A 10,000-nucleotide genomic window follows, 5' to 3' on the forward strand; every position below is an offset into this window, starting at 1 on the left:
ACTTCGCTATTAAATCCAATGCTATAAACGAACAAGGGAATCGCCTTTTCAGATAAAAAATGCGTTTTTTCGAAATAAACCTTCAGATAGATTTTTGATCTTAATTTTAGATATTTTCTTCGTGATTTTTGGCGGCCATTGTTGGAACAACGTTAGCGCTTCAAAATCATTGAACATTCTTTGTTTGTGTTTTTATGCAGATACTTTATAAATAAAGCTTAAAAGGATTTTGGTAACTCCATAATAAACTAATTACTTAAAATCTGCATTTAATCGAATATTCAGTTCCTTGTTATGCTTCGTTAACAATGCATGCATGAATTTAAAATTCCATACATATTTATGAAGGTTTTCGACAGTAATTCTGGTTAAACAATTTTTTTATAGTGTTTGACTAGAGAAAAGTAAAAATAGTCGATAAATATGCCATATAATACACAAATACACAACAAAAAAATACACAAATACACAAAATAAAATGCTGTTTAAAGAACTTAAAATGTTACTAGCAATAAAAATCAGAGAAAACAAAGAGGTTCTTCTTGGGAAGCTTAGTATGTTTTAGTTAGCAAACTATTTAAATAAAAATATGTATTGCTACATTATATTTTATATATATGTATATATGTATGTATGTATGTATATATATATATATATATATATATATATATATATATATATATATATATATATATTTATTTATATATATATTTACAAATGTTCAAGTGTAAGTATGTAATATATAGTATATATTAACATAATATAAGTATGTAATCAATCAATCATATTTCTAAATAAAGATTTTACATTCAAGTTTATATACAAATAGTTATAAACTAATGTAAAGTGAACTACTAACAGTGCTAATGATATATAACAAGGGTAATAATAATGGCAATTTAATTATTCTATTCAAAAACAGCAGAGATATATTACAGTATATAAAATTAACAATGATAACATGATGTAATGTATAGTATATATCAATTTTATATATATTTAAATAAACATATATATATATATATATATATATATATATATATATATATATATATATATATATATATATATATATATATATATATATATATATATGTAAATATATATATACTTCCAATAGTTTTATTAACTTAATACACTAACATTGAAAATAGCTTCTCCTACACTGTATAATACGATAAATTGTGTTGGTAGAGATTCCATGACAGTCTCTGAGAACATGATAAAAAAACATTTGTGCCAATAAAATGAAGAAATACCATTATTTGTAGAAGTACTGAAATGTTTTTATTTGCGCTTAGTGTAATGTTGCAAATCATATTTAAGCCTAGTTTCTAAAAAATCTAATACAGCTTTTGGGACTCGATACTGCTCTCGAAAAACGTTGTCAGAAACATCTTCGTTAAAAAAGCGACCATTTAACTAAAATGATATTGAAAAACAAAACAAAAATATAATTTCTGCGCCTATTTAGTATGATTTCTGATTTTGTTCGATAAAAAATCATTAAAAAATATATATATATATAGTAATTTTAAGTAATGTTTTAAACACCAACCTCTCGAGGCAATCGGTGGCGAAGCTCATTTTCATCAACTTCGAAATGTAAGTCTTCATCCGAAAAAATTAAATCCATGTTTCTACTTTAATTTTACACAATTTTTTTAAACACCAAATACTAGAATGTAAAAATATTCATATAAATAGAATAGACAGCACAGCATACTTAATGACTAATAAAATTTATTAAGTAGGCCTACTAAATAAAATTTACAATAAAAATTACTATTATATTACCACAATATATTACGGATAAAAAAAGTTCGTGAATTTTAGTGACGTATGCGTTTTATGCTTTATAGCAATGGCCGAAAAAAATACAAACAGCGATAAATTCTTCGAGATTACGAACTTTTTTTCGTACGTGAAAAATTTCGTTTTTACGAAAGATTTTTTTTCTCGAAAAAAACTTCGAATTGTTTATAGCATTGGCCCCAGCATTAATTTTCGGGATTTTTAGGAGAAGACTCGGGTAAAAAAGTATTTTTGACAATTGGATTTAGAAGAGTTAAACACTAAAATATTATTCAACAACTCGGATTCATTGCATGATACTTCTTTCACATTTCTTGCTATTTCAGCAGCAGTTTTTCTACGTTTTGTACTGTCTGAACTCATAATAAGGTTACTTATATCTTTGTAATTTTACAAAATGTTTTTCTGTTATTTAACAAAATTAACAAACAATAAATAGATAACAATATAATAACAAATAATAAAAAAAGGACATGGGTAATAAAATCTTATTAGGTTATAAATATTCCCCAATTACCAAAATAGTTTTATTATTATAAATTAAACGAAGATAGATTTTATAAAATTATTAACAACGTATATGTTGCTTTCTCGCGGCGAACGCAATGTTTCAACTCTACATTTTCTCTTCTAATAAAAAACTCCCATCCACAAAAAATTCGCCTTCAATTTACTCTTCACAAATCAACTCAAATATGTCCATAAAAATACCGCTCAAAGTATGTTTATAAGATTTTAAGGAAACTACGCAATGTCCACTCTTTGTAATTGCTTTCGCGCGTAGTTTAATTACAGTATCTCAGACAACTCAAAACCAGTGTTTTCAACTTAATGTTTCAATCAATTTGCAAAAATCAACATAGAAGTATCTATAAATAGTTATTGTGAACATAACGAAAACATAATGAACTTGAAATACCTAAAATACTGTTAGTAAAAAAATTATCCTCAAATATATTTTACTATAATCAAACAGTAAAAAAATTGTTCTTATCCGACAATCGTAATTTGAAAACGGATAACTTAAAGGAAATATTTGGAAAATATATGCAAAAAAATATATACCATTATTTGAAAAAGAAACAACATTTAAGCGTAAAAGAAATATAATATTAACAAAATATCGCAAAAACTTTTACACAACAAAATGGCAATTTCAAACTTCATCCCTGAGGTAAATTCTAAAACAGTCGATATGTGGTGTTAACGCCCGGGAAAACCGTACGGTTCCCGTCTGACTCCCGGTGCCATAGCCCGGATAAAAACCATACCAGATCCCCGGTTCAATACCGTACGGGACCCGTCTGACTCCCGGTACCATAACCCGGATAAAAACCATACCAGATCCCCGGTTCAATACCGTACTGGACCCGTCTGTATAGGCTAGCTGGGAAGAGAGCGAGATTTTGAAGATCACGCTATTTACACATATTAACCAGGGGGGCATTAATTGTTTTATAACGATTAGATTACCGCGACACTTATACCTATTCCACATTAATTGTTTTATGACGAATTGATTACCGCAACAATGCTGGAAAAATGACAATCTTTAAACAATTTTTTGCATTCTCGCTACCGTAGTACTGCAAATTAAAATGCTTTTTTCTCTTTCTTATTTCATTTCCAAAGATTCTCAACGAAAACTTGTCAAACTTTCAAAGAAACCCAACAATTTTATTGATTACCAATTTCCACTCCAAAATATGCTAAGTATAGGGGAGACCGGGGCTTGTTGGCTACTGGGGTAAGTTGAAACACGTTTAACTTTGGAATTTTCCACCAGAAATTTCTAAAATTTACATGGAACCTTCCCAATTAACTAATTCATCTTTCAGTGTAGTTTCAGGGCTATTAGCGCAAGCGCATAGAAGTTATAGCAATTTTTGTGTTTTTTTACTAATTTTATAACTTATGTGACTTTTGTTACATTTTCAATTTTAAAAAGTAATCGCATTAGCTACAAGTAAACTCGAATAGATGTAGGTGTTTTATGGCTCACTCTAACCAGTCACATTTTGTGCTTCTCAATATTTCTTGTTTTTGGGGATTTATAAGCCATTTTGTGAGCAAAAGTTTTTGGGATTAGTAGGCATAATGTTCGCGGGGATAGTTGGCAGCGTGTGCCAGCTTACAACATTTCGCATTGGCCGTAAATTCACTTAAGCTACATAACACTACAGATCTGCAGACATGAGAAATTACAAAAGAAAAGTAGAAAAGCCTATAAACTCTAAAAATGTTATAAAAATTGCTGTTGATGCTATTTTTATAGAAGAAAATTCTTATTCGATCGACTTAAGGGTAATAAAAGTTAATTTCAAAAAATATTATTGGATAAAAATTATCAAGAGTTTTCTTATAAAGATGCGCTTAAAATCGATGCTTAATGTTGCTAAACTTGTCTCTTTTTATATGGTGTGCCAACTTACCCTGAGAGTATAAGCAACTTACCCCAAGCCGGGGGTAAGTTGGCACATTTTTTTCTTTATTGGAGTCCCTTTTTGAGCCACTAGTTAATTTTTTTTATAGTCTTTGGCATTTAAATATGCTTGCCAAACTCATATACTTTTGAACTGCAATTTGACATCCTCAAAAAAGTTCACCCAGAAATTCACAGAGCCTAAAAACTGTAGCCAACTAGCCCCGGTCTCCCCTGTTTTTTTAATAAAATAAGTGATGTTCCTTTGATGTTTTTTAACTGTTATATACAAGTCATCACTTATATAAAAAAAAGTGTAGGAAGAAAACAAACAGCTGTGCTATTTATCAGTACTATCGACCTAAAAACAATTGGTTTAATTGCCAACCTTACAGTATAACAAATTCTTGCCAACCTAATAAAATATTAACAAGTTGTTGTAAATATTTTTTTCAGATTTCGATCAATAAATTTTTTTAAAAAAAGATGCGAGGAACTGTGAGAGAATTTTTTTATTACTATTTTCGGGATTTGCACACCAAACAACACAGGGATTTACGTAAAATTATTTAACAAATTGTCAACCAATATAATGCTTGTTTATTTAATTGTTAAAAACAAAATCTTTTTTAAACCACAAATAATGTATAGCATTGTTGGTTCAGTGGTAGAATTCTCGCCTGCCACGCGGGAGACCGGGGTTCGATTCCCCGACAATGCACATCCTTTTTATTAACATATTTATCATTTTCAGAATTAATCCTATTTTTAATCTCCGATATTGCCTTTTTCTTTTAAAATATTTATCCATTAAGAATTAATCCCATCTTCATTTGTTATGCATTGATATTCAGCATAACTTTTTGACTATTTTGAATAAATATAACCACAGGAGAATATAGAAATTTTGATAAAAAGGTTTACGAAACTCGGTGAGTTTACGAAACTTGGTAAATATAGATTTAATGCATAGATTAAAGAAATCCTTTTTAAAGGTGATACTTCATGGCAATAGGAGTTTACAGCAAGATGTTTGGATAAATGAGTGTATGTACAGTATTTGTTACTTAAAATTTTTTTTTCAAAAAATTGTCGCCTTTTTGGCAATAAAATCATGTCAAACAGTTTTTTTTGAAAACTGATTTTTTCTTTCAACGTTTAAATACAGTATTAAACTTTTTTTTTACACGATTTTCTATTAAAAACCCCTAATTTTTGCAAAACATAAGATCAACCCAGAAAATCAGTTTCTGTCGTTTGTGTGAGGTGGCTTTCCGCACACTTCTCACAATTGTAACTGTTTGATCTGCAGAATCGCCAAAGGAAAGAAAAAACAACCACTTATAACTGTCAGAAGTTTCAACGACAAAATTACTGCAGCATCGCAGACCGCTATTAAACGTTGCTCAAAATGCTGGTCAATCCTGTTTTCGTGGCCTTCTTCGTCACTCTTTCGTAGCCACACTTGTCACTCTTAAGCAAACCTTCTTAAATTTTCATGTTTAGAAACGTGACAAAAATTTAAGAAGGTTGGCATAAGAAGTAAGTTGGTGCCGAGCTAGTAGCTTCGGGCATTTTTACTAAAGATCTTCCCCCACTGGTACCACAAACCCTACCGGATGGAAAACTCTTGCCAGTTCGAAGAAGTTATTAGCATTTTGAATTTATACTTTTGGGGCATTGGAATATTCTTTATTGGTGTTTTAACAAAGTTAATGACTTGTATGGGCTTCTGTCGCTCAGGAACTTTTTAAAGAACCTCTTCCTATTCATGGTTGCAAATGGAACATGCTCTAAGACCTTGCAACACAACCCCAGAAATTTTTTAATCGATTATCATTAGAAAACATTCCCTCATTCAAAAAAAGTAACGACAACTTTTTTAGTGGGGGCCTGGGGAGATATTACATATTTTAGGGGAGTGTCAAGGAACTTTGTTGTTCAAGATAGGTAACTAAGAGGCATGGGGCATACTCAAATTTCTTGTATATTGATACTGGTGTCGAATGAGGATGAGTTGCAAAAAATTAGGGTAATTGGAGCTAAACTTACCCCGCCCCGACCCCTAACTGCCCTCTTCCTAGAACTACGTCTTCTTTAATGATAAAAGTTTTTTTTGTTCTATCATAAACTAGGTCAAAATTCATCGATAGATTTCAAATTTCATCAAAAAATCTCTTTTCGTTTAAGATTTATAACCATGCAAAGCATAAAATTACTCCCTGAAATAACTTTAAACGTACTTAACTTTAAAACGAAAAAATTTTTTTTTTTGATCTTATTTGAAATCTGTCGATGAATTTTGATCGAGTTTAATATAAAACAAACACAAAACTGAAAAGGGTTTTTAGAAACCATATCCTAGGGAAGGACTTTTAGGGGTCAAGAAGGGCTTGCTGCAATTATTTAATACAGTAGAAAAAAACAATTTCTGGTCTTTATGGTTAGATTATGATTGATATTTTACATTTCAAAATCATACTAAATGTTTGTTCATAGGAGGTTTAATATTTTACTTTTTACAAACTACATTCCTCCAAATAGAAAGCTTCTTTAAAAGTGCTTGTAGTTGTAAGCAACAACCGCGTTTTTTACATACAACTCATATATTCCAAGAGTGGATGAAATAAAAAGAAATAGATTTAATAATCTGAAAAACTCCTCCTTTAGACTCCCCTTCCCTCCATTCATATGTAAGGAAAAATTTGTGATCAAAATCACAGACTTTTTGATGAGATAACCCCTTTCCTCATTTTTTAAGAAACAATCGAATAGGGAGAGAATAACATGAAACCTAGGCGAACAAAAACTGCAACTGTAACAAGGTGGAAAGTAAAAAAAAGACGAATTTCTCTCAAACTTTTAGATCGCTCTGGAAAAAATCATCATTGGCCGAACAATTTAGAAAATCTAACAATAGACGTAGAACAACGGCGACCGTCATACTATCATTGTTCTTTTAACAACAACAATCTTTTAAGATAAAAAGATTAATTGGGCTAAAAACATTACGTATTTGAATAATTACAACTGTCTTCTTAAAATGAGTTCTTCTTAAAATAAGTAAAGTCAGAGTTTAAGAAGTGGTAACACGAAGAAAAGGAAAACAAAAAGAGAAACAAAAAAAGGTTTCGAAATGAAACTGTTCTGATTTGTTCTCTGATTATGTCAGGTGGCTCTGGTTCAAATGCACGTTTTTCAAAATCCAAAGATAGACTGAGGTAAGTCTCATTAAAAAGCTTTATACAATCTTTTTTACATGCTCATCTGTTTTATTTAAAATAAATTTGTTAGAGTTTAAAGAGTACTGCATGAAAAGTCTCAAATGATTTATAAATCTTAATGATTGGTATCCTATGCCTCAGAACTTAAATAAAGTATTGATTCTGTTGATTATAAGAATCTGAAGGTGATTATAAGAATCTGAAGGTGATAAAAGCTCTTAGGCTACCGTACTAGTTAAGTTAGTTTAGTATAAGAATCCAAGAAAGTGATTTATTTCAATCAAGTTACATGCAGATATTTACTGAAGGAGATGAAGTTGATGATTCCTATGTTTAGTTTCACTTTTCAGCTGATGTTTACCGGAAGTAGTGAGAAGGGTGAAGAAAAAAAACTTTAACATAATTCTTCCACTAGATACTACTGGCCTGTAAAAGAGAAGATGCTCAGAAAAGAGACTAATTATCTTGTCGGTGAAGAACTACAAAAAAGCTAAATCTCAAATTGAAAATTTAGTTATTGAAAAAAAGGTTAGGATATTAAACATACTTCAAACTGCTATATATAGAGAGTAACATAAAAGATGATTAATAATTTAGTAATTACTCAGCAAAGACAGATTGATGAGCTGTTGCTTTCATTTGGAATCTCAAGTCTTTATACATGGATATCGAAGAAGGAAAATTTAAAAAGCAGTAAGAAAAGACGTACACACGAAAACTTTTTTATCCAAAGAAACAATAATACAATAAAGTGCAAAGAAGAAAAAATTAAATTAGCGATTAGGAAAAGACGTCCACACGGAGATCTACTTAACCTGCTGTGTAAATAAATGATAAGTAGACATAATAATAAAGCAAGCAATAATAGAAGACCATAAAAGCTCAAAAATGGAACTAGAAAAGCTTCTTAGGTGACCATTAAAAGGAAATTTTTGAATGAATAGAAAGAAAACAAAAACAACGTCAACACATCAATAAAACAACCACCCTCATAACGTAATGTTTCGAGCGCATTTTACAAATTTTCCAAAGACCAGAATAAAAAGTCTTGGCAAATAAAAAAAGATGGTAAGAAAAGGATTCTAGAAAAATAAATATTCAAGATTTTTACAAAGAGATGGGTCTGCTGGTCGGATCAACAAAAGCCTGGTTAATGGTGCAACTAAATATAGAAACAGATTTTTTCGCCTGCAGATTTCTTATCAATCCCATTGATAACATCCGACATCACAGGTGTAAAAAAAGTACTTATAGATTTGGCATAATTTAAAAAAAAATTTCTTGCGGATTTGCCTAAATGCTACAAAACTAGATCTAAAAAAATACAACAGTTATTATATCCCCATTGCTTTCTGAAGAACAAATGCTAAAGAACGCCCTTTTATTTACTAGACAAATATCAGAAGAGGCCTGGTACAATGAAACAAAATTTTATATATATAAGTTATAACAGGTTGATACGCAGTAATTTTCAAGAACTGAACTGTTGCAATGGAAGACATATGTCTCTAATTTGTAGTTAAACTAAATCAAAAAAGAGAAAAATTTACCAATTGAAATAAGGTTTACTAAAGAAACCATTCGCAGAATGTTCTACTATTTGTGGCAGAGGGGGAAGGAGTGGTGAAAGCGAAAGTGATATTTTCAATGATGAGAGTAATTTTAACAGCGATGATGAAGCAATTTGACAGCGATGATGAAGCGATTTGACAGCGATGATGAAGGATTTTTTCTTAAGTATTATAGTTATTTAACATTTACTCTGCTTTAAAAAATTTAATACATATATAATTATGTATTGGGGTAAAAACAAAAAGAAATTATCAACATTAGTCTTAAATTTTACTCGACTTAAAAAACATGGAGGACACAAATGAAACACATGGAGGACACAAATGAAACACATGGAGGACACAAATGAAACACATGGAGGACACAAACGTACAGTCGCATCAAAAGTATAAAAAGCCTCACAATCAAAATTTAAAATTTTATTAGCAATAAAGACCAGAAATTCAATTTCATCTTTTTACCAATAAAATAATAGTTCTCAATTAGCAAGGTTTGTAACAATTCTGTGATGATTTTATGATTCTTACAAAGATATTGAGATCGGAAAAGAGCGTTAAACAAAATAAATTAGTGAGTCAAGACTCTGTGTTCAAAATAAAAACACTATATGAACTTGAAGGTGAAGTTATTGTCAGTGCGAGAACAGCAGTTGAAATACTAGAAAAACACTTGATTTAAGAAACATCTGCGGACATAGAAAAGAAGAATTGAGAAAATTTAGGAGATTTTGAAAGAGAAAAATAGGAGAAAGGGGATGAAAGGGAAGAAAAAGTAGAGAAGGAGAAGTGAAGGAAGGAAAAGGAAGAGAAAATATTTTTGGAGAAGAGTTTTAACAGAAAAAAAGGAATCTTAAAACGGTGAGAATAGTCGCAGCTAGCCTATACAGATGGGTCCCGTACGGTATTGAACCGGGGATCTGGTATGGTTATTATCCGGGTTATAGCACCGGGAGTCAGACGGGAACCGT

At 30.4% G+C, this 10,000-nt stretch overlaps 1 protein-coding gene, 2 long non-coding RNA genes and 1 other non-coding gene across 4 annotated transcripts in view; 2 read left to right on the forward strand and 2 right to left on the reverse strand.

Moving 5' to 3' along the window:
- Positions 1-393, reverse strand: part of LOC149885657 (uncharacterized) — a 1,794-nt gene extending 1,401 nt beyond the window's left edge. The window contains exon 1 of the long non-coding RNA XR_016454392.1: positions 1-393. This exon is cut by the window's left edge and continues 615 nt beyond it. This is a non-coding gene — a long non-coding RNA (uncharacterized LOC149885657).
- Positions 394-1,172: 779 nt separating this feature from the next.
- Positions 1,173-1,680, reverse strand: LOC149885658 (uncharacterized). Its single transcript, XR_016453855.1, has 2 exons — positions 1,559-1,680; positions 1,173-1,422 (listed from the first exon to the last, which is right to left on the reverse strand). It is a non-coding gene; the product is annotated as an uncharacterized LOC149885658 (long non-coding RNA).
- Positions 1,681-4,887: 3,207 nt separating this feature from the next.
- On the forward strand, positions 4,888-4,958 carry Trnag-gcc (transfer RNA glycine (anticodon GCC)). The gene has a single exon. It is a non-coding gene; the product is annotated as a tRNA-Gly (tRNA).
- Positions 4,959-5,196: 238 nt separating this feature from the next.
- The window catches only part of LOC149885659 (uncharacterized), a 9,145-nt gene continuing 4,341 nt past the window's right edge, over positions 5,197-10,000 (forward strand). Inside the window, exon 1 of the mRNA XM_090093703.1 lies at positions 5,197-5,284. The gene's annotated coding sequence lies outside the window, so the exon portion shown is untranslated. The remainder of the gene's footprint in view (positions 5,285-10,000) is intronic.

Source organism: Hydra viridissima, unplaced genomic scaffold, assembly GCF_058129835.1.
Source record: "Hydra viridissima isolate aposymbiotic clone 2 unplaced genomic scaffold, HvirCarnegie_v1 scaffold_7, whole genome shotgun sequence".
Taxonomy (NCBI): domain Eukaryota; kingdom Metazoa; phylum Cnidaria; class Hydrozoa; order Anthoathecata; family Hydridae; genus Hydra; species Hydra viridissima.